Source organism: Bubalus kerabau, chromosome 1 (assembly GCF_029407905.1).
Source record: "Bubalus kerabau isolate K-KA32 ecotype Philippines breed swamp buffalo chromosome 1, PCC_UOA_SB_1v2, whole genome shotgun sequence".
Taxonomy (NCBI): domain Eukaryota; kingdom Metazoa; phylum Chordata; class Mammalia; order Artiodactyla; family Bovidae; genus Bubalus; species Bubalus kerabau.
This window is the reverse complement of record NC_073624.1, coordinates 234,034,434-234,059,673: the sequence shown is the minus strand read 5'-3', so window position 1 is coordinate 234,059,673 and position 25,240 is coordinate 234,034,434.

Sequence of the window (25,240 nt, the reverse complement as noted above, 5' to 3'; positions counted from 1 at the left end):
TCTCTCTCTTTCTCTTTATGCTGATGTATTTGGATTATTGGCAGAAGGTGTCCAGGGGAGGCTTCTTAGATGTGGCAGGTGGGAACTGAGCTTGATATGAAAAGATGGAGAAGAGCAGGATGCTTTCCCAGGTAGAGAGGAGCCAGACACAAAGGCGGAGAGGTGTCTAAGCAAGGTCCACTCTGTGGGCGGTGAGAAAGGCGATGTGGATGGACCACATGGTTGGGGAATATGGAGAAAACTGAGAAGGGTGTCTGAGACCTGGGTTGTAAAACCCAGAAGTTCTGTACTCTTTTTTTCATTTGTGTGATGATACAGATTTAAAAATTGATGTTTCTAGGCACAGAACAATGTCATAAGCATATGTAGCTTTTGATCCCACCCCCCACCCCCACCAATTCACACCCTGCCCGGCCAACGCAGAACTCAAATTTTCAGGGAGGTAAAGCCAATATTACCGTACTCTTTTATTCTACTATTCATAAGAGAATTTTACAAGCATGCAACAACAAAATGAAACACTGCAAGTTCTTTAAACATTGCAGTTTATAAGGAGAATGAATAAATTGACCAATGTTTTCACAATTAAATTTTACCTTAGGAAAGGAGATTTGGTTTTAGATATCACCTGTACTTCCAAAGAAGTATGTTTCATGAAAGAAAGACATAAATAAGTTCAGTTATATATTATGTGGTTAAATAAAAGTCACATAATTTACCAGTTTCAACATAAAATTTATATGCTTGTTTTACAGCAGACTTTGCTTCCATCATGTTGTAATGGCTCTGTTGATGCTCTGGATGTTCTTATAGTATCCTTATCTATGTGCAATGAGAAGAGAGAGAAACTGTTCATTCTTCTATCATCTCTCTCTGCTGTTTTCCAGGTCAGAAGGTACCTGACCTCCTCAGTGTTCAGGAGATGTGTTAGCCATTGGAAAGTTTATAAACCCCCTGGTCAGGCCTGCTCTGTAGAGATTCTGGCATGACAAGCAGCTCCATTGTGTCTAGACCTGCATTACACTCATGAATTCTGGTTGGATGCCCATGTTCAAAGCTGAAGTGCATTTCCCCTGTCACTGGCAGCTTGATGGAGGTGACATGTCCTCCTGATGGTTCACTGAACTAGCTTTGGCAAATCTTTTATCTGAATTGCCTTTTGACTCCTCTCATTTCCTATATCTTGATGCATCCTATCATAGATACTTAAATTCGGTGAAAGTTCATCAAGTGGTTATTACAAAATGAGACTACCAAACAGAGATGTAATAATATGGTTTAACCTGTGAGTAAAACTCTAAAAGGTAGAAGTCCCTGTCAAGTCAACTCCATACCACTTCAGTAATTCCTAGTTGTAGAAAAATGAAAAGCACAGGTATGAGGCTATGAGTCATGAAACCCCCACTTTGCTGGCTAAAAAACATCTACCTATTCATCTGTTGATGGCATTTTAGGTTGCTCTCATGTCCTGGCTATTGTAAATAGTGCTGCAATGAACATTGGGGTGCATGTGTCTTTTTGAATTGTGTTTTTCTTAGGGTTTACGTCCAGTAGTGGGGTTTCTGGGACATATGGTAGTTCTATATTTAGTTTTCTAAGGAAGCTCCATACTGTTCTCCATAGTGGCTGCATCAGTTTACATGCCCACCAAAAGTGCAAAAGGGTTTCCTTTTCTCCACACCCTCTCCAGGATTTATTGCTTGTAGTTCTTTTGATGATGGCATTCTGGCTGGAGTAAGGTGGTAGTCTCATTGTGGTTTTGATCTGAATTTCTCTAACGATTAGTGGTGTTGCACATCTTGGCCATCTGTATGAAAGATAGCTAGTGGGAAGCTGCTATATAGCACCAGGAGCTCAGTTTGGTGCTCCGTGGTGACCTAGAGGAGTCGGATAGAGGGTGGGTTGGAAAGAGGTTCAGAGGTGAGGTATATATGTATACATATAGCTGATTCACTTCATTGTACAGCAGAAACTGACACAACCTTCTAAAGCAATTATACCTACCCCAATAAAAAACCACCCATTTTCCTCTAACTTGAAAAATTATATCATGGTGACTCAGTAACAGTGATTTACTTTGTTATAAGATACCTCTGAGTTTAGCCTGATGTATATAATGAATACATCACTGGCAATCTCCAGTAGCTTAAGTGTTTTTCACACTATGATTCTTAGTGTTAAACCTGACAGCTGATGGAAACTACCTGCAGAATTGTGGTGGTTGGCAATGGGGGGTTCCCTGTAGGAATGTGACATGATAAAACTGATACACTATCTAGGAAGTGCAGGATGAACTGAGGGTGAGGCTGGAACAGGAGACTCAGGAGAAGATAATTTCAGTAACCCAGGGGAAAAATGGTGTGCATCCTCTTGGCTCTTGGTAGTGGGACTTGGAAAGAGGGGACATCTGAGAAGAGAAGGTAGATGTTTTTGGAGGAGACCAGTAGGAGGACACAGATGGCGTCTGTAAGAGAGGAATATTTTCTAGTGGTGTCCTGTCTCCTGAGGAAGGTAAAAAGAACAAATCGAGGCAGTCATACGCTCTGTGTGGCAGCAAATAGTCGGTTTACCCTGGGGAGAGACATGAAAAACCTCTGCTTGCGGGGACTGCAAGTCATTTCCATCTCCTCGGGCTGAGTGAAAACCCCAGCTGTGTGATTTCTTAGCCAATTATGGGAACTTGCACAGCAAATGCAGTGCATTTAATGCAAGGCCACAAATCTAGGATAAATTTCTGCTTTGATTTCCTTATTTCATCTGCAGTTTCCTTTTTACAGTTCTCACAGGGACTTATGGTGGCATCAAGGTGGACTAAGAGGCAACTTCCTCTCACATTTCTGTTTCCAGTCTTCTTCCTGAGATGCAGATGTTGGGCGACATGGCGGGTTTCTGTTGGAACCCTGCAGCCAGGGAACTGAGCCAGGCCCTAAAACAGGTGGGACTGGGGAGGGCAGGGTGGACACACTGTACTCGACTTCTCAGGGGCTGCTTTTCTACCAGGAAAGGAGCCTGGCCTGAGGTGTGGTGTCCTTTCATGCAAGGAGAAGTTGACCATGAAAAACTCAACACATTGTAAAGAGCGCCTGGGAATCTTTATTTATTTATTTATTTATTTATTTTTATGTTTATAGCTTTATTTTTTTTTAATTTTATTTTATTTTTAAACTTTACATAATTGTATTAGTTTTGCCAAATATCATAATGAATCCGCCACAGGTATACATGTGTTCCCCATCTTTAAAATATTTGCTCCAAAGGCCTTCACCATTATTTCATTACTGACTTTTCTCAGGGGCTGTTTGGGCCTCTTGCCTTGAACTGTAAGGACAGTGACTCCCGCTGCTCCTGCCGTGTTCTGCTAACAGATTTTGTTCTAGGTGAGCTTCAGTCCATGTGATCACGAAGAGTCGGACACGATGCAGCGACTAACAAACACACACATGATTTACTTAGATCGTCTGACACTCTGACTGTCCGTGGGTCTGAATTCTGATATCTCTGGCCAGTGCAAAATTGTTTGTTCCTCCACCAGCAGAGAGGAAGGAGCTGCTTCTTCATTCTCTTCTCTAAACTGTGTGTTCATTCGCTTAGTTGTATCCAACTCTTTGTGACTCCATGGACTATAGCCAGTCAGGTTCCTCTGCTCATGGTATTTCCCAGGCAAGAGTACTGGATCAGATCAGATCAGATCAGTCGCTCAGTCGTGTCCAACTCTTTGTGACCCCATGAATCGCAGCATGCCAGGCCTCCCTGTCCATCACCAGCTCCCGGAGTTCACTGAGACTCACGTCCATCAAGGCAGTGATGCCATCCAGCCATCCCATCCTCTGTCATCCCCTTCTCTTCCTGCCCCCAATCCCTCCCAGCATCAGAGTCTTTTTCCAATGAGTCAACTCTTTGCATGAGATGGCCAAAGTACTGGAGTTTCAGCTTTAGCATCATTCCTTCCAAAGAAATCCGAGGCTGATCGCCTTCAGAATGGACTGGTTGGATCTCCTTGCAGTCCAAGGGACTCTCAAGAGTCTTCTCCAATACCACAGTTCAAAAGCATCAATTCTTCGGCACTCAGCCTTCTTCACAGTCCAACTCTCTCATCCATACATGACCACAGGAAAAACCATAGCCTTGACTAGATGGACCTTTGTTGGCAAAGTAATGTCTCTGCTTTTGAATATGCTATCTAGGTTGGTCATAACTTTCCTTCCTCTTCCAGGGGATCTTCCCGATCCAGGGATCGAACCCATGTCTCCTGCATCACAGATGGATTCTTTACCGCTGAGCCACTGGGGAAGCCCCATTTCTAAATTCCCACCTTCTAAAATAATAATAATAATAATAATAATAATAATAATAATAATAAGTGATTTCTAAAACTACATTCAAGAAGAATATTAAAACAGGAAGGATCTGTCTTCATACCCAGGTAACAGCGGGAACAGGGGTGTTACTCTCTAGCCCAGGGTGTCCTGAGTGAGCATCTCTGAATATAGGCTGAAAAAGGGTTCCCCAAAGATGTGTTCATATTCTAATTTCTGGGGCCTATAAATATTATTTTATTTGAAAACACAAAACTCTTTGCAAATGTTATTACATTAGAAATCTTGAGATGAGCAGATCATCTTGGAATATACGGGTGGCCTTCAATCCAAGCACAAGTGTCCTCATAAAAATGAGGCAGAGGGAGCATTTATGTATATGAAAGAGGAGGGGGCAATGTGGCCACAGAGGAAAAGACTGAAATGATGGGGCCACAAGCCCAGGAATGCTGACAGCCACCTGGGCTGGAGGAAGCAAGGAATGAGTTTTCCCTTACAGGCTGTGGAGGAAGTGTGGCCTTGCTGACACTTGATTTCAGCTTGGTGAAGCAGATTTCAGACTTCTGGCCTCTAGAACTATGAGAGAATAAATTTTTATAGTTTTAAGTTTGTTGCAACTTGTTACAGTAACCCAGAAAATGGAAACAGTTACAAAGCTGTTTTTTCAGCACTTGGCTTTAATAAGGGTCCTGATCTGTAACTATGGGAATAACACAGAAAACTGGGTAGAATGGAAGATGCAGGAAATATGTCTAATGCCCTGGTCCTCATAGAATCTGACAGATGTGAAAGCAACAACTTGAGGTCATTTGATGTCCAACTATTTTTCTATTCCCTGTAGCAACTGAGTACCCATTATGATCCAAGCACTTGGCCAGATCCAGATTTGTGGCCTTTGCCAAAGCATCTTTTTCCATAATTCAAACCTATCTTACCTGATCAAGACCTTGAATTTATATCACGTGGATGAGCCTTTTGGATAAGAAAATATAAAAAAGACGGGCTGATAAGGATAGCTGAACTTGTAAGGGAACTACTATGCCATTCTTTTCTTCCCCAGTCAACTCTGTGGCCAAATTTCAAGATTGCTGGGAGACATATCAATAACCTTAGATATGCAGATGACACCACCCTTATGGCAGAAAGCAAAGAAGAACTAAAGAGCCTCTTGATGAAATTGAAAGAGGAGAGTGAAAAAATTGGCTTAAAACTCAACATTCAGAAAACGAAGATTGTGGCATCCGGTCCCATCACTTTATGGCAAATAGATGGAGGAAACAATGGAAACAGTGACAGGCTTTATTTTTTGGGGCTCCAAAATCACTGCAGATGGTGACTGCAGCCTTGAAATCAAAAGACACTTGCTTCTTGGAAGCAAAACTGTGACCAATCTAGACAGCATATTAAAAAGCAGAGATATTACTTTGCCAACAAAGGTCTGTCTAGTTAAAGCTATGGTTTTTCCAGTGGTCATGTATGGATGTGAGAGTTGGACTATAAGGAAAGCTGAGCACTGAAGAATTGATGTTTTTGAACTGTGGTGTTGGAGAAGACTCTTGAGAGTCCCTTGGACTGTAAGGAGATCCAACCACCCATCCTAAGGGAAATCAGTCCTGAATATTCATTGGAAGGACTGATGCTGAAGCTGAAACTCCAATGCTTTGGCCACCTGATGTGAAGAGCTGACTTATTTGAAAAGACCCTGATGCTGAGAAAGATTGAAGGTGGAAGGAAAGGGCCCAACAGAGGATGAGACTCAATGGACATGAGTTTGGGTAACCTCCGGGAGTTGGTGATGGACAGGGAGGCCTGGCGTGGGTCCATGGGGTCACAAAGAGTCGAACACGACTGAGCAACTGAACTGAACTGAATAGAAAACAATGATTAAGTCTTGTGCTGAAATCAGCATCTTGGTGGTGGAAGAGCAGGAAATACACAGCCTTGGGTAACAGAAAGACTCCAGGTCAAACTAGACTCAGTCTGGGGCAATGGGTATTTAAAAAAAAAAAAGAAAGAAAGCTATAGCCACATTGGTAAAATCTAATCCAGGCCACCAAGGAGAACTGTGAATGTTCTAAAGACAGAAGGAAGGGAGTGAGGAGGGGCATGATGGAGACTGGTGCTCTGCACTAGCTGGGGGAAAGTCCTTTGGGTCATAAGAACATCTGCCTAGCAGCCGGGGCCAGTGGAAGCTTTCGTTAGGGTTTATTCACCATGTTTACAGGCTCATTCAGAAGCAAGGAGGTATGGCAGCAAGAGAGATGCATTTGCAAACACACCAAGTCCACTCAAAGTCTTTTTCCAGCTGGAAAGCCCACAGAAATAGTTTGGAATGGGTCTCATTTTTTTTTTCTTAATTTTATTTTATTTTTAAACTTTACATAATTGTATTAGTTTTGCCAAATATCAAAATGAATCCGCCACAGGTATACATGTGTTCCCCATCCTGAACCCTCCTCCCTCCTCCCTCCCCATACCATCCCTCTGGGTCATCCCAGTGCACCAGCCCCAAGCATCGAACCTGGACTGGCAACTCGTTTCATACATGATATTTTACATGTTTCAATGCCATTCTCCCAAATCTTCCCACCCTCTCCCTCTCCCACAGAGTCCATAAGACTGTTCTATACATCAGTGTCTCTTTTGCTGTCTCGTACACAGGGTTATTGTTACCATCTTTCTAAATTCCATATATATGTGTTAGTATACTGTATTGGTGTTTTTCTTTCTGGCTTACTTCACTCTGTATAATAGGCTCCAGTTTCATCCACCTCATTAGAACTGATTCAAATGTATTCTTTTTAATTGCTGAGTAATACTCCATTGTGTATATGTACCATAGCTTTCTTATCCATTCATCTGCTGATGGACATCTAGGTTGCTTCCATGTCCTGGCTATTATAAACAGTGCTGCGATAAACATTGGGGTACATGTGTCTCTTTCCCTTCTGGTTTCCTCAGTGTGTATGCCCCTCAGTGGGATTGCTGGATCATAAGGCATGTCTATTTCCAGTTTTTTAAGGAATCTCCACACTGTTCTCCATAGTGGCTGTACTAGTTTGCATTCCCACCAACAGTGTAAGAGGGTTCCCTTTTCTCCACACCCTCTCCAGCATTTATTACTTGTAGACTTTTGGATCGCAGCCATTCTGACTGGTGTGAAATAGTACCTCATAGTGGTTTTGATTTGCATTTCTCTGATAATGAGTGATGTTGAGCATCTTTTCATGTGTTTGTTAGCCATCTGTATGTCTTCTTTGGAGAAATGTCTATTTAGTTCTTTGGCCCATTTTTTGATTGGGTCATTTATTTTTCTGGAGTTGAGCTGTAGGAGTTGCTTGTATATTCTCGAGATTAGTTGTTTGTCAGTTGCTTCATTTGCTATTATTTTCTCCCATTCTGAAGGCTGTCTTTTCACCTTGCTAATAGTTTCCTTTGATGTGCAGAAGCTTTTAAGGTTAATTAGGTCCCATTTGTTTATTTTTGCTTTTATTTCCAATATTCTGGGAGGTGGGTCATAGAGGATCCTGCTGTGATGTATGTCAGAGAGTGTTTTGCCTATGTTCTCCTCTAGGAGTTTTATAGTTTCTGGTCTTACGTTTAGATCTTTAATCCATTTTGAGTTTATTTTTGTGTATGGTGTTAGAAAGTGTTCTAGTTTCATTCTTTTACAAGTGATTGACCAGATTTCCCAGCACCACTTGTTAAAGAGATTGTCTTTAATCCATTGTATATTCTTGCCTCCTTTGTCAAAGATAAGGTGTCCATATGTGCGTGGATTTATCTCTGGGCTTTCTATTTTGTTCCATTGATCTATATTTCTGTCTTTGTGCCAGTACCATACTGTCTTGATAACTGTGGCTTTGTAGTAGAGCCTGAAGTTAGGTAGGTTGATTCTTCCAGTTCTATTCTTCTTGGGAGAATGGCATTGAAACATGTAAAATATCATGTATGAAATGAGTTGTCAGTCCAGGTTCGATGCACGATACTGGATGCTTGGGGCTGGTGCACTGGGACGACCCAGAGGGATGGAATGGGGAGGGAGGAGGGAGGAGGGTTCAGGATGGGGAACACATGTATACCTGTGGCGGATTCATTTTGATATTTGGCAAAACTAATACAGTTATGTAAAGTTTAAAAAAAAATAAAATAAAATCTGTTTTGCAAAAAAAAAAAAAACAACATAAAATGACAAAAAAAAAAAAAAAGATCGCTTTGGCTATTCGAGGTTTTTTGTATTTCCATACAAATTGTGAAATTATTTTTTCTAGCTCTGTGAAGAATACTGTTGGTAGCTTGATAGGGATTGCATTGAATCTATAAATTGCTTTGGGTAGTATACTCATTTTCACTATATTGATTCTTCCAATCCATGAACATGGTATATTTCTCCATCTATTAGTGTCCTCTTTGATTTCTTTCACCAGTGTTTTATAGTTTTCTGTATATAGGTCTTTAGTTTCTTAGGTAGATATATTCCTAAGTATTTTATTCTTTCCATTGCAATGGTGAATGGAATTGTTTCCTTAATTTCTCTTTCTGTTTTCTCATTGTTAGTGTATAGGAATGCAAGGGATTTCTGTGTGTTGATTTTATATCCTGCAACTTTACTATAGTCATTGATTAGTTCTAGTAATTTTCTGGTGGAGTCTTTAGGGTTTTCTATGTAGAGGATCATGTCATCTGCAAATAGTGAGAGCTTTACTTCTTCTTTTCCAATTTGGATTCCTTTTATTTCTTTTTCTGCTCTGATTGCTGTGGCCAAAACTTCCAAAACTATGTTGAATAGTAATGGTGAAAGTGGGCACCCTTGTCTTGTTCCTGACTTTAGAGGAAATGCTTTCAAATTTTCACCATTGAGGATAATGTTTGCTGTGGGTTTGTCATATATAGCTTTTATTATGTTGAGGTATGTTCCTTCTATTCCTGCTTTCTGGAGAGTTTTTATCATAAATGGATGTTGATTTTGTCAAAGGCTTTCTCTGCATCTATTGAGATAATTGTATGATTTTTATTTTTCAATTTGTTAATGTGGTGTATTACATTGATTGATTTGCGGATATTGAAGAATCCTTGCATCCCTGGGATAAGGCCCACTTGGTCATGGTGTATGATCTTTTTAATGTGTTGTTGGATTCTGATTGCTAGAATTTTGTTAAGGATTTTTGCATCTATGTTCATCAGTGATACTGGCCTGTAGTTTTCTTTTTTTGTGGGATCTTTGTCAGGTTTTGGTATTAGGGTGATGGTGGCCTCATAGAATGAGTTTGGAAGTTTACCATCCTCTGCAATTTTCTGAAAGAGTTTGAGCAGGATAGGTGTTAGCTCTTCTCTAAATTTTTGGTAGAATTCAGCTGTGAAGCCGTCTGGACCTGGGCTTTTGTTTGCTGGACGATTTTTTATTACAGTTTCAATTTCCGTGCTTGTGATGGGTCTGTTTAAGATTTTCTATTTCTTCCTGGTCGAGTTTTGGAAAGTTGTACTTTTCTAAGAATTTGTCCATTTCTTCCACGTTGTCCATTTTATTGGCATATAATTGTTGATAGTACTCTCTTATGATCCTTTGTATTTCTGTGTTGTCTGTTGTGATCTCTCCATTTTCGTTTCTAATTTTATTGATTTGATTTTTCTCCCTTTGTTTCTTGATGAGTCTGGCTAATGGTTTGTCAATTTTATTTATCCTTTCAAAGAACCAGCTTTTGGTTTTGTTGATTTTTGCTATGGTCTCTTTTGTTTCTTTTGCATTTATTTCTGCTCTAATTTTTAAGATTTCTTTCCTTCTACTAACCCTGGGTTTCTTCATTTCTTCCTTTTCTAGTTGCTTTAGGTGTAGAGTTAGGTTATTTATTTGACTTTTTTCTTGTTTCTTGAGGTGTGCCTGTATTGCTATGAACTTTCCCCTTAGGACTGCTTTTACCGTGTCCCACAGGTTTTGGGTTGTTGTGTTTTCATTTTCATTCGTTTCTATGCAAATTTTGATTTTTTTTTTTTGATTTCTTCTGTGATTTGTTGGTTATTCAGCAGCGTGTTGTTCAGCCTCCATATGTTGGAATTTTTAATAGTTTTTCTCCTGTAATTGAGATCTAATCTTACTGCATTGTGGTCAGAAAAGATGCTTGGAATGATTTCTATTTTTTTGAATTTACCAAGGCTAGCTTTATGGCCCAGGATGTGATCTATCCTGGAGAAGGTTCCATGTGCGCTTGAGAAAAAGGTGAGATTCATTGTTTTGGGATGAAATGTCCTATAGATATCAATTAGGTCTAACTGGTCTATTGTATCGTTTAAAGTTTGTGTTTCCTTGTTATGGAATGTGTCTCACTTAAACTGGCTGGTGTTTTTCACTCTGAGTCTGAATTTTTCCACCTGGAGTGAAAGGTTTGCATTAGAGAACTTTAACTCTACAGCACTAGAAAATTTAAACTGTCATATTTGAGAGGGACATTATAGATCACCTTGTCCATTCCAACTGGTTTACAGATCAGAAACCTGAGGCTCAGATTATGGCAATTACTTATCCAAAGCCACATGTCAAGGTGTTGGTGAAGGTAGGATTAGAATCTAGCATAAGGGGCTTCAGGACCAGGTTCTCCAGTATCCTATATGGATTTTTGAAGGGATGGATTTCCAGGTTTCTGTAAACCACCCAAATTTATATGCCAAAATTTTGTGAATATCTGTACCTTTTTTAAAAGAAAGAAAGCCATTTCTGGACATCACATTAAAGGTTAAGGACTTTTCAAAAAGCCATCCATTAGTTAATTCAACAGATTTATTGTGTCTCTGCTGCTGGTCAGACCCTCTTTGGAACACTTTGAGCAGTAGACAGAGGAGGCAGAAGTCCCTGCTTTCAAGGAGCTTGTATTTTACACATTAAATGGTAAAATATACTGTAAGTCAGGTGGTGATAGGTGTATGGAGAAAAATAAAGCAAGGGCAGGGAGTCCAGGGGGCCACTTCTGTTTTACTTGAATTGGAATGAAATATTCCCCACAAGTGCCAAGACTCCTTGCCCTGAGGATCAGGAGCACAGCACCATGAAGGAACCTGGCATGCTGTGCTATGGCCATTTTACAAGGGGGCAGCCAGAGGCAGAGGTGGTGTCCTCAAAGAGCCCGTGATCCTGTTCACTTGTTCATTGTCAGAGATGCCCGTGCTGGGCAAGTGAGAAATTCATTGTCTTGAGCCTCCTGAGGCTGGTTGCTGGGCCATCATCACTTACAGGAGGCCCCATGCTGTCTGCTGCACAAAGTAGTGATGGTTTCTGTGTCAGAATTATTTATGACTTGCTGCATCACTGCATCCCAGGGAGGGAGGGAAGACAGGGCAGCCAGAGAGGCAGCAGCAGCCGTGGATGGAAGTTCTGGGTTTGGGGATAAATAAAGGATAACCTTTCAATGGCCTGTGCTGCTTCTATTTCAAAGCATTTTGAGCTTGATTTGATCTTCACATGGTTCTTAGAGGCATGGCAGATATGGTTAATCCCGTTGTGAAGCTTTATCATCCAGCACACAGAGGGGTATGGGGTTGTATGGCAGGTTAGAAGCAGGGCCAAGGATTAGAGCTCAGATCCTCGCCTCCTCCATCCTTAGCCATATTTCATCCCTGTCTCCTTTCTTTCTCTGATCATCCACATTGAATCCAGCAGCAAATCCTTCTCCTTGGAATTATATCTAGAATCGGACCACCTCTCACCATCTGACCACAACTGCCCTAGACCAGAGCACTGTTATCTCTTGCATGGACTATTGTGATAAATGGCTGGCCGGCCTTCATGTTGCGACGTTTTCTTCCTACCTCAAGGTCCAGTCCATCCTCCACTCCAGAAGCTCAGTAGCCAAGAGTGACTCTTTATTTATTTTTAATTTTTTAAAAGTTTTTTTTTTTTATGTGGACCATTTCAAAATTCTTTATTGAATTTGTTACAGTATTATTTTTGGTTTATGTTTTGGTTTTCTGGTCATGAGGCATATGGGGTCTTAGCTGCCCAACCAGGGATGGAGCTCACATCCCCTGCATTGGAGAGTGAAGTCTTAACCACTGGACCACCAGGAAAGTCCTTGACTTCCTTAAATATGTGTCATATCAAGTTCTCTGCCTACCGCCTACCCCAACATCCCCAGTAGCTTTCCATCTGTCAGAATAAGAGCCAGAGTTCCTTCCAAGGCCCAGAAGGCCCTACATCATCTCACCTCTTGCTCCCATTTTTGCCTAATTTTCCCCTCTTCTGTCTCTTATTCCCTCTTCTCCAGTCACATTGGCTCTGCTATTCCTCGAATTTGACAAATGCGTTACCATTTGGGAGCCTTTGTGCTTTCTCTTCCTTCTTCCTGGGAGTTCTTTCTCCAGAGATTTCTATGCCATTTCTTTTACTTTATTCATGTCTCTGGGGCTTCCCCGGTGGCTCAGCAGTAAAGAATCTGCCTACAATGCAGGAAACATGGGTTTGATCCCTGGGTCAGGAAGATACCCTGGAGGAAGCCATGGCAACTCACTCCAGTGTTTTCTTGCCTGGAGAACTCCATGGACAGAGGAGCCTGGCAGGCTACAGCCCATGGGGTCACAAAGAGTTGGACATGACTGAAATGACTTAGCATGCAAGTCTCTCTGCTCAGAGACTTGTCACACCATTTAGTATAAAACAGCAGCTTCTGTCACTCCCTATCCCCTGACACTGCTTTATTTTTCTTCGTTGCATTTGTCAGTACCTGGTGAGGTGTGATCACTGTTCATTTTGTTAGTAGCTTTCCCAATAGAACGTAGCCTCCGTGAGGGTGGTGACTCTGCGTGATCACTATTCATGCACCAGTGCTCCATAGTGTTGGCACGTGGTAGGTACATTTATTTGTTACATGAATGAAACAATATCCCTCTAACCAAGAGCATTTTTTTTTAGTTTTAAAAATTATATAGCATTTTTATTCTGTGAAAACTTATAATCCATATAAGGTATGTATGAGTCTCTATTAACTTGAATATTAAACTAAACTCCCTAATTCTTTTTAAAATTTTTAGTTTTTAATTGGTGGAAAATTGTTTTTCAATTTTGTGTTGGTTTCTGCTGTACACCAACATGAATCAGTCATAATTATATATATATATATTCCTTCCCTCCCTCCCTTTTCCCATCCCACCCCTCTAGGCTATCACAGAGTGGGACTGGGCTCCCTGAGTTATCACAGAGCTGGGCTCCCTGTGTTATTTAGCAACTTCTGATTAACTGTTTACACGTAATAGTATATATATATATGTTGATGCTATTTTCTCAATTCATCCCGCCCTCATCTTCCCTCTCTGAGTCCACAAGTCCATTCTCTGCTAGGTCCATCAGTACCATTTTTCTGGGTTCCATATATATGTGTTAATATACAGTACTTGTTTCTCTGTTTCTGACTGACTTACTCTGTATAAGAGGCCAAGAGCATTTTTTTTGAGGATGTTTAATGATGTTGGAAATGAGGATGTAAGAGGCTGTATGAGACTGCTCTAGCTGCCATAAAAGAATACCACAGACTGGGCGGCTTAAACAACAGAAATTTATTTTCTCACAGTTCTAGAGGATAGAAGTCCAAGATGAAGGTATCAGCACTATTGGGTTCTGGTTGCAGCTGTTCTCTTGGCTTGCTGATAAAGCCTTCTTGCTGTATCCTAACATGGCCTTTTCTCTGCATATGTAGATGGAGAAAGAGTTCTCTGGTGTCCCTTTTCTCTTATAAGTACACCAGTTGTATTGGAATAGAATCCCACCCTTATGACCTCATGTTACCTTACTTACCCCCTTGAAAGCCGTATCTCCAAATATACACATTGGGGTTGGAGTTTCAACATATGAATTTTTTTTTTTTTGGGTGAGGGGATACAGTTCGGTCTATAACAGAAGCTAACATTTATTAATCACCCACTTTGTGCCAAACAAACACTGTGTAAAACACTTTATACAGTTTCTCATCTAATTATTAGCCATATTTTATAAACAAACTGAGGTTAGCAGAAAGATTACCTAATTTGATCAGTACAGTTCAGTTCAGTCGCTCAGTCGTGTCCAACTCTTTGCGACCTCATGGACTGCACCACACCAGGCCTCCCTGTCCATCACCAACTCCTGGAGCTTACTCAAACTCATGTCCATTGAGTCAGTGATGCCAGCCGACCATCTCATCCTTAATTCTTTGCTGCTCAGCTTTCTTTATAGTCCAACTCTCACATCCATACATGACCACTGGAAAAACCATAGCCTTGACTAGCTGGACCTTTGTTGGCAAAGTAATATCTCTGCTTTTAATATGCTGTCTAGGTTGGTCATAGCTTTTCTTCCAAGGAGCAAGCATCTTTTAATTTCATGGCTGCAATCACCATCTGCAGTGATTTTGGAGCCCCAAAAAATAAAGTCTGCCACTATTTCCCCACCTGTTTGCCACGAAGTGATGGGACCAGATGCCATGATCTTAGTTTTCTGAATGTTGAGCTTTAAGCCAACTTTTTCACTCTCCTCTTTCACTTTCATCAAGAGGCTCTTTAGTTCTTCACTTTCTGCCGTAAGGGTGGTGTCACCTGCATATCTGAGGTTATTAATATTGCTCTGACAATCTTGATTCCAGCTTGTGCTTCATCCAGTCCAGCATTTCTCATGATGTACTCTGCTGCTGCTACTGCTGCTAAGTCGCTTCAGTCGTGTCTGACTCTGTGTGACCCCAGAGACGGCAGCCCACCAGGCTCTGCCATCCCTGGGATTCTCCAGGCAAGAACACTGGAGTGGGTTGCCATTTCCTTCTCCAGATGTACTCTGCATATAAGTTAAATAAACAGGGTGACAATATACAGCCTTGACATACTCCTTTTCCTATTTGGAACCAGTCTGTTGTTCCATGTCCAGTTCTAACTGTTGCTTCCTGACCTGCATACAGATACACAAAGGTACTAAATACAGAAGTTGAATCTTGGACCAAGACCTGATTCTAAAGCCCGATCTTTGATTCATTTATAGTCTACAGCCGTCTATTTCATTTGGAAGACATGATGGAAGTAGGTTCCTTGAAAAGCTTTTGAACTTTTCCATTAGATTCTCCCATTTTCCTTGCCCAAGTCAAATATTTTCTTATTTTCAGAAACAATTGGGATTTAGTTATTTTTTTTTCAACATCTATTCACAGAGAACTATTGTTTCAAGAAAGTATATGAAATGCTGTGGGGGATATACAGAAAAATTATATTTTTTAGGATAAAGTAGGCTATGTTGAAGTAACAATGACAAAATATCATGGACTTAACATGCAATTTATTTCTCATTTATGCTCCATGCCCAATAGGGGTCAGTGGCAAATTCTGCTCCTCACTCTGCATCCAGCCTCAGCCACACTGTTAATCAGGGCCCCAGACTATGGAAACTCTGCCATCTTGTATCTGTACCATTTGGAGCAATGGTCTCTGTGATTACTATGGGAAAAGACAGAAGACAGGGACCAATGCATTTACCTGCCAAATAGACACACCATCAAAATTTCCCATAATTTCAGAAAGTTCCCTGATGTACTCTTTTCAGTTCCCCACTACTGTACTTTCTAACAGGAACAACCATTTTCTAGTTTCTATTGCTACAATTTAGTTTTGCCTAAATTTCCTTTGAAGGAAACCTTGCAGCTTTTCTTTGTGTCTGGCTTCTTTTTTAGCATAATGGTTTTGAGATTCATCACTGTGTGACTGTCAGCAGTTTGTTTCCTTTGATCGCTTGTGTATAGCGTGAATTAATCTTAGCCAGATGATCGTATATTTCTCTCTAAAGATGCATGAATTATAAGGTTAACCCTTGGCCAAAACTAGATAATGTAATAACTGGAGATAAATGATGTTTTATAACTATGTGCATGTGAGTAGTTTTGGACCAAGGTTTATCAGCCTGTCTGTTTCGCTTACTAATAATAATTGGATTTATGGTTTGCATCTGATTTTTGATGGAGCCTGGGGAGGGTTGACAGTAGAGGCTGGGCATATAGTTGTATTGTACCTAGCTGATCAGTTCACTTTAAGAAACCCCTACTCCAAGCAGACTTTTGGCTTCCTGGTTCTGAGATTCTTTGCATGCATACTGGTGGTGGTTTGAGAACTGGAGACAATGCAGGTCTTGGGCAATCCAACAAGATAACAGAAAGGTAAAGAGGTCTGTACCTGAGAGGACCTGTCAATGCTGCTTGTATCCTTTGCTATGTCAAGGTTGTTTCCTAAGGATAGACTGTTTGAGTGCTGAGCATCCTTTTAACAATCAAGCCGTTTAAAGTAATTAACATGTTATTAACATTGCTGAGTAGCATTTCATTGCATGGATAACTGTAATTAGTTTATTCACTCACCTGTTTCAACATTCTAGTTCCAGGCTATTATGAATAATGGTGCTATGAAAATTCTTGGACAAATCATTTTGAGGACTTATGTTTTCATCTCTTGGAAAATGCCTATTAGTTTATATTATTTATTGTTGCATAACAAATTACTGTAAATGTACTGGTTTAAAATGACACATATTATCTCAGTTTCTGTGGATCTAAAATCTGGGTACTGCTTCACTCGATTCTCTGTTCCAAAGTCTCTTAAAAACCTGCAATCAAGGTGTCAGCTAGGGCCAGAATCTCATCTGAAGGTTTGATTGAGGAATGATCCATTTCCAAGCTCACATACTTGGCAGGATTCAGTTACTGGAGGCTGTTGAACTGAAGGCCTCAGTTCTTAGCAGGCTGTTAGCTGGAGGCTATCTTCAGTTCCTTGCCGTGTGGGTCTCTCTCAGTTTGATTTATGAAAATATATACACTGAGAAGGCAACAGAGAAAGCCTGTTAGCAAGATGGAAATGAGAGCCTTTTGCCATCGAATAATGGAAGCCAAGTCACTTCAATGTTGCTATATTCCATTGGTTAGAAGCAAGTTACTCAAAGCAAGAAAATTATACAAGCTATGAATAGCAAGGAATAAGAGATTATTGGAGACCATCTTAAAGTCTGCCTACTGAGTTACTGAGTTAAATTTCTGGGTTACAGAATAGGTGCATAAGTAAATAATTGTACAGAAAATTGCCAAGCTATTCCCTAAAGTGTTGTTCAGTCGCTCAGTCATGTCCATCTCTTTGCAACCCCACGGACTGCAACACGTCAGGCTTCCCAGTCCTTAACCATCTCCCGGATCTTGCTTAAACTCATGTCCATTGAGTTGGTGATGCCATCCAGTCATCTTGTCCTCTGCCATCCCCTTCTCCTCCTGCCTTTTTCCAGTGAGTCAGCTCTTCACATCAAGTGGCCAAAGTATTGGAGCTTCAACTTCAGCCATCAGTCCTTCCAATGAATATTCAGGACTCGTTTCCTTTAGGATTGACCGGTTTGATCTTACAGTCCATGGGATTCTCAAGAGTCTTTCCAACACCACAGTTTGAAAACATCAATTTTTCAGTGCTCAGCCTTCTTTATGGTCCAGTTCTCACATCCATACATGACTATTGGAAAAACCATAGCTTTGACTCGATGGACTTTTGTTGACAAAGTGATGTCTCTGCTTTTTAATATGCTGTCTAGGTTTGTCATAACTTTTCTAAGGAGCAACCATTTTCTATCATTATATCCTTCCTAAGTGAAGTGAACTCGCTCAGTTGTGTCCGACTCTTTGCGACTCTGTGGACTGTAGCCCGCCAGGCTCCTCTGTCCATGCGATTTTCCAGGCAAGAATGCTGGAGTGGGTTGCCATTTCTTCCTTCCAAGGAGCAAGCATTACTCTTTACTAAAGCAGTTTTATCATTTGGCATTCCCACTAGCAACATATGAGAGTTCCAGTTGCTCCACATTCTTTTAAACACTTGGTACTATCAGACATTTTTCTTTTAATCTGTCTGGTGAGTAAGAAATGGTATGCCATTGGAGATTTAATTTACATTTCTCTTATATATAATGAAGTCGAGCATGTTTTAATTTGCTTATTGGCATGTATGTGTATACACACACACACTTTTCGGAAGGGTCCAAATTATTTGCCTTTTTAGGGGATGGCTCTTCTTCCCCTTATTGATTGTAAGGATTCTTTCTATATTTTGGATATAAGTCTTTTGTCAAATTACTATTTTGCAAATATTGTCTCCTAGTCCCTAGACAGTATTTTTACTTTCTTAATGGTGTCTTTTGAGTTTATGTTGATATGTTATATCAACATAGAAACATGGTTTTTGTTACAAAGTTTTTACTGTTGACAAATTCAGTCTACCATATTTTTTTTTTATTATTAGTGCTTTATCTACCCCAAGGTCATGAAAATATCCTATTTTTTTCTAGAAAGTTTATAGTGTTATGCTTTTGTGTTAAGTTGATTTTTAAGTATTGTATAAAGAAGGAAGTATAGGTTCGTTTTATTTTTTATACGAATTTTCATTCATTTTAGCACTACTTGTTGAAAAGACTGTCTTCTCCACATTGAATTACTTTAGCATCTTTGTCAAAAATCAGTTGGCCATGTGTGTTTAGGTCTATTCTGGATCTCTCTCTTCTGTTTTAGTGATCTTTTTTTTTTTTTTTAAATAATTTTTTTTTAATCCTAGCACCTATTCCACATTGTCTTGATTTCTTTAGTTTTTGTAGTAGATCTTCAAATCAGAAAGTATAAATCCTACAGCTTTTTTTCTGTATTTTTTCAGATTCTTTTGGCTAATCTAGGTTCCTCATATTTTTATATAGAATTTTAGAATTAGTTTGTCAATTAAAAAAAAAAACCTATTTGGTGTTAATTGAATCTATACTGATCAATTTGAGGGGAAATTGACATCTTAAAAACATTATTTTCTAAACTATGGGAATGATATAGTTAACTCTTTTTTGTTTTTAGCCAATGCCTTGTAGTTTTCAATATACAGCTATTCATTCTTTCAATTAAACTTACAGTTGTTCCTCAATATATGGTATTGGGTAGCATGGAGTTAGGTCCAGGACCCTGGTCCCATTAAACTTCAGGGATGCTCGTGTCCCTTATTCATTTAAAATGTCATAGTACAGTTGACTTTTCCTACTCATATGTTCTGCATTTGTGGATTCAACCAACCCAGATCGAATTCCATGTTTGGTTGAATCCCAGGATATGAACCCAGCAGATAGGAATATACTCAGTCCTCACTATGTATGTTGCTTTTTGGATTCTATTATAAATGGTACTACTTTAAGTTTTAGTTCTTTATACTAATGTACAGAAATATAATTTTTTTGCCTGTCATTTTATTTTTGAACTTTGCTAATAAGTTTATTTCATTTACTAGTTCTAATAGAATTGAATTTTGCTGATTCCTTGATATTCTCTGTGTAAAAAATCATATTGTTTGTGAGTAAAGATAGATTTATTTCTTTTCATCAAAACTTTGTGCCTTTTTTTTTTTTCCTGCCTATTGCTATAAATAGCTGTCCCAACACAATGTTGAATGGAAGTGCGAGAACAGACATCTTTTCCTTTTTCTCAATCTTAGATTGAAAGTATTCATTATTTCACCATTAAATAAGAAACTGTAGTTTTGTTTTTTTTTTTTTGTTAGATGGCCTCATTTAGATTGATGAACTATTCTCCTATTGCTAATTTATAGAGGGTTTTTATCCTTAATGAGTGTTAACTTCTCTTGAATGCTTTTTCTGCTTACATTGAGGTGATACATGTCATCTTTTCATTTTTTTTGGCTAACATTTTTAAAATTGAAGTATAGTAGATTTATGATGTTTCAGGTGTACAGCAAAATGGTTCTGTTTTATATATTTATAAATAAGAATATATTTATATTCCTTTATTAGCTTCTTTTCCCTCATAGATTAAAGTAAAATAAGTGTTAGTCACTCAGTTGTGTCTGACTCTTTGCAACCCCATGGACTGTATAGCCCACCAGACTGCACTTTCCATGGAATTTCCCAGGCAGGAGTACTGGAGTGGGTAGCCATTCCCTTCTCTAGGGGAATCTTCTCAACCTAGGGATTGAACCTGGGTCTCCTGCATTGCAGGCAGATTCTTTACCATCTGAGCCACCAAAGAAGCCCTGTAAGTTGTTACAAGTTATTGAATAGTTCCTTTTCTATACAATAGGTTCCTAATTTATCTCTTCCCCCTTCCCCTTCTCCCCCTTGGTAACCATAAGTTTGATTTCTATGTCTGTGAGTCTGTTTCTGTTTTGTAAATAAGTTCATTTGGATCAATTTTAAGATTACTCACATAATATTATGCAGCATTTATCTTTCACTTAGCATAATGCTCTCTAGATTCATCCACGTTGTCACAAATGACAGGATCTTCTTTTAAAAGGCTGAATAATATTCCATTGTGTGTGTATCACGTCTTCTTTATCCATTCATCTGTTAATGGACATTTAAGTTGATTCCGTCCTTGGCTATTGTGAATAATGTTGCATTGAATGTGAAGTGGCAGATATCTCTTTGAGATAATGATTTTGTTTCTTTTGGCTGTATACCCAGGAGTGGAATCCTGGGTCAGAAGGTAATTCTATTTTTAATTTCTTAAGAAACCTCCATGCTATTTTCCTTAATGGCTATACTAATTAACAGTCCCACCAGCAGTACATGAGGGTTCCCTTTTACTCATATCCTCATTGGATTACTTTATAGATGAGGAAACCAAGGTACACAGAGGTTGAATAACTTGTTCAAATATCACATAGCCAGGAAGTGACTAGGAGAGTGACAGAGGCCAAGTCCCTTGACTTCTATCCCAGAACTCTAGTCATACACAAAGTACAGGAGGAAGCCTGTCCCCATTCACCTCTCACTTGTAGAAATGAGTGGCATCATTGTGTCCATATGTGAAATACTGGCAGTATATGTCTCCGAAGGCCCCGTGGGTGGCAGAAATGTCCTCACCTGGGAGGTAGCCTTCCAGCCACTACTTGTGGTGACATTTACAGATGAGACACATTTTCTTAGCAAATAAGAACCTAATGGATTAGGTCTTATCTAATTATGCATTCTGCATTCAGCAATGCCTCTCCCTGCCTAGTGCTGCTGGCATAATTAAACTTAATGTACTTTTAATGATGTCTTCTTAGCTCAAGCATTCACATATGATTAGCCTCAAAGAGGGGGATGAGCTGTTGCAGGTCTAGGGGGTATTCTCCACGATGGCCCTCCTAAGACTCAGGTTCAGATATGAATGAATCATCAACTTTGAGGTTTGCAGATGTTAGCTTGCGGGTAAAGATGGGTTGTAATGCCAGTCACCCTTACTTGAGCCAGTAAAATAGCATCTTTTTCTAGTTTGGGTTAAATTCCAGGTGTCAGGTCCCAGAAACCAGTATGAGTTGTAAATTTTGTTTTGCTTTGGACTTGAGTGTTTGGCTGGCCAATGAGTAAAGAAAAAGTCAGGGAAACAGTGGAAACAGAACATCGTGTTGGAAGTCAAGATACTGGGTTCTAGTGAGTAACATCCCCTCTTTGAACTTTACTTTCTCTCTCTGTAAAATGGGAGGGTTGAACTAGATGATACTTATGATTCCCTTCAGCTCTTTAAATATGGTCTCTCTGCTGCCAGCCTCTCCCCCACCTCCAATCTATCTTCCTTCTGACCTCAACTAGTGACTTCCAGAACAAGATCTGGGTCATTCCCCTCATCAGAGATCTCTCATCACAGTAAAAGTGCCAGTATTTGTTAAGTATTTACTGTACAATAGACATTCCTTGTTTCACTTCACCTTCAACAGCCCAGTGAAGTTTGATGTTTAGTCATTTTTACTGAAGAGGGGGCTATGATTAAGATGAAAAGATTTTCCCAGCTCAGACACTGGGAAAGTGGTGAGGAGCAGTCTGTAATTGTCCAAGTGCCACATCCTTTCTCACATGTTCACTGTGGCCAACAGAAGAAAGTGGAGGCTGAGGCAGGCAGGCATGGCTCTCGTGATCTTGTCCCAGTTTAGTATTTCTAGCCTTGTACACTGTTGCCACTTGTACACCCCCTTCAGTGCCAGTCCCTTCATAGCTCTTCACACATACCCTGGTACTCAACACTTGTATTTCCTTCCTTCCTTTTATGTTCACACAGTATATAATATCTTAGTTCCCTGACCAGGGATCGAGCCTGAGCCCCCCTGCAGTGAAAGTGTGAAGTCCCAACCACTGGACTACCAGGGAAATCCCAGCCTCTGTGTTTTCACTCAGGCTTTCCCCTCTGCTTGTTCTGCCCTTCTGCCCTGTAATATCCCAGCTCAGCTTCAAGTACCCATTTAGGTAGGTCTTGCCTCTGCCAAGATTCCTTTCCCAATTGTTCATGTTTCCTTCTTCTTGTTTTAAAAGCACTTTAACTCTTGCTAACACAAAAAAGACTTTGAAGTGTCATAATTGAGTTATTTCTGTATGTCTCTATTGCCTAACTTGATTGTGAACTGCAGAGGATGAAGAATGTTAATTATGATTCTCTTCTTCCCCAGCACTTGATAGAGAATTCTGTGCTTATCATGTGGTTGGCTCTGATGAAGGGTGATATTTATGATACTTAACAACTGGTATGATGTGTGCACTGATGCGTGAGAATGGACCCCGGGATGTACTGGTGAGTCTGTGTGGAATATCACCCCTCCCCTAATGTATAGGGAATTGAAACCATCAATGGAAGGACTGCTAGATGGATTCCTTCTTAGTTCCCTTCCAGTCTACTGTACTCCCTTCAGAATGATCCCCTGCATGCCCTTTTCCAAGGCAATCTCCCTTCTAGGTCCTCTCCCTCTGATATCACCTTTGTTTTATTTACCCCTTTACTTACCCTCCAGACTTCTATTTCCAGCCTCAGTCCAGCCTCAGGAACTATTGGGTTGGTCAAAAAGTTCAGGTTTTTCTATAAGATGTTACAGAAAAACCCAAACAAACCCAATACATTTTCCCTTTGCCCTCTGGCATGTGTGACTCTTCCCCCATCTCTTCCCATGGATGAGTCCCTCACATTGGTCATCTCTCTGCTCAGGCATCATCTTAGAGGGGGTCCCAAATAATCCTACTGAAAATCCTTCCTACTCCCTCCTCCCAGTCACTCACACCACTGTGACTTGTCTTTTAGAGTACCTGTTATAATTTTTGTTTGCTTATTGACTTGCTTTTTAATGTTCTGCTCCTTATCAGGATATATGAGTATGTGCATAGAGACCTTGGGTTTTTTTTTTTTTTATCCACAGCTGTATTTCCAGTTGGTACATAATATGTAGTAAAATTGGATTATTTGTTGAATAAATAAACAAATGAATGCATGAATAAAGGAATATTAAAGGAGATTGCTTTCATTTGAAAGTCAGTTGTACTACAATACAGGGGCTAGTCATTTCTCTGGATATTGGGGCATGTAAAAATGAACCAGGGAGTTAATCCAGGGAGGTAGTTTGGTTGCAAACAAACCCTTCAAGTTGTATCAGTGCTGGGTAGGTTTTCCTGGGAGGAGACACAGGTACTCTAGCTTAAAGTGGGGATGTGGAGGAACCTAAGACCAGACCTCTTAATCAGTTGTGTTCTCATGTTTATTCTCTGCATGCTTGTCTCTACATCCTTCTGTGAAACTACTTCATTCTTGTCTCTGAGCTCTTTTAATTCTTCCATAAATTAATCTTGCACCTGCTTGCCCTTCTCATAGTCCTGACTCAGCACTGATGTCTCTTTTCATGGTCTTGCGCTACCAGCAATTCTCTAAATTTTTCTTATACCCTCTTTTCCTCCTTCCTTAGAGATAGACACAGATTGGTCCAATCCCTCCCTTGATGCCAGGCCACAGGAGGTTGCCAGCTAGCCTAAGGATTGGATTTACTTACATTAAGTTCAGCTTCTTGGGCAGCAGAGGTTGTGGATGGAACAATAGTTTAGTAGTAGTGAGGCAGACAGTGGTTGACATCCCAGATGAACATTTGTTAAGGAGATAAATGGACACAAAATAGCTAGATTTTACTGTAAAACAGGAAGAGGGCATGGCAACCCACTTTAGTATTCTTGCCTGGAGAATTCCCATGGACAGAAGAGCCTGGTGGGCTACAATCAATGGGGTCACAAAGAGTCGGACGTGACTGAGCGACTAAGCACAGCACTGTAAAACAGAAGGATTCCATAGGCATGAACAATAGTACTGGGGGTCAGGAAAGGGACAGATCACTTCTGACCTAAATGGGGTCATGGATTCATTTTTCCTTTGTAGGAGCAGTTTTCGTGAATCATAAATAAGAAACTTCTTGCGAGTATCAAAGAGAAGACAAAAAAACGGATTGTCAGGTACGTACAGAGGGACCACGTCTAAGTCCAAACTTCTATTTCTCTTTATTCAGCAGTTCACATTTTGATGGGTAGATCAGTCACTCAGTCGTGTCCGACTCTTTGCGACCCCATGAATTGCAGCACGCCAGGCCTCCCTGTCCATCACCAACTCCCGGAGTTCACTGAGACTCACGTCCATCGAGTCAGTGATGCCATCCAGCCATCTCATCCTCTGTCGTCCCCTTCTCCTCCTGCCCCCAATCCCTCCCAGCATCAGAGTCTTTTCCAATGAGCCAACTCTTCGCATGAGGTGGCCAAAGTACTGGAGTTTCAGCTTTAGCATCATTCCTTCCAAAGAAATCCCGGGCTGATCTCCTTCAGAATGGACTGGTTGGATCTCCTTGCAGTCCAAGGGACTCTCAAGAGTCTTCTCCAACACCACAGTTCAAAAGCATCAATTCTTCAGTGCTCAGCCTTCTTCACAGCCCAACTCTCACATCCATACATGACCACAGGAAAAACCATAGCCTTGACTAGACGAACCTTTGTTGGCAAAGTAATGTCTCTGCTTTTGAATATGCTATCTAGGTTGGTCATAACTTTCCTTCCAAGGAGTAAGCGTCTTTTCATTTCATGGCTGCAGTCACCATCTGCAGTGATTTTGGAGCCCAGAAAAATAAAGTCTGACACTGTTTCCACTGTTTCC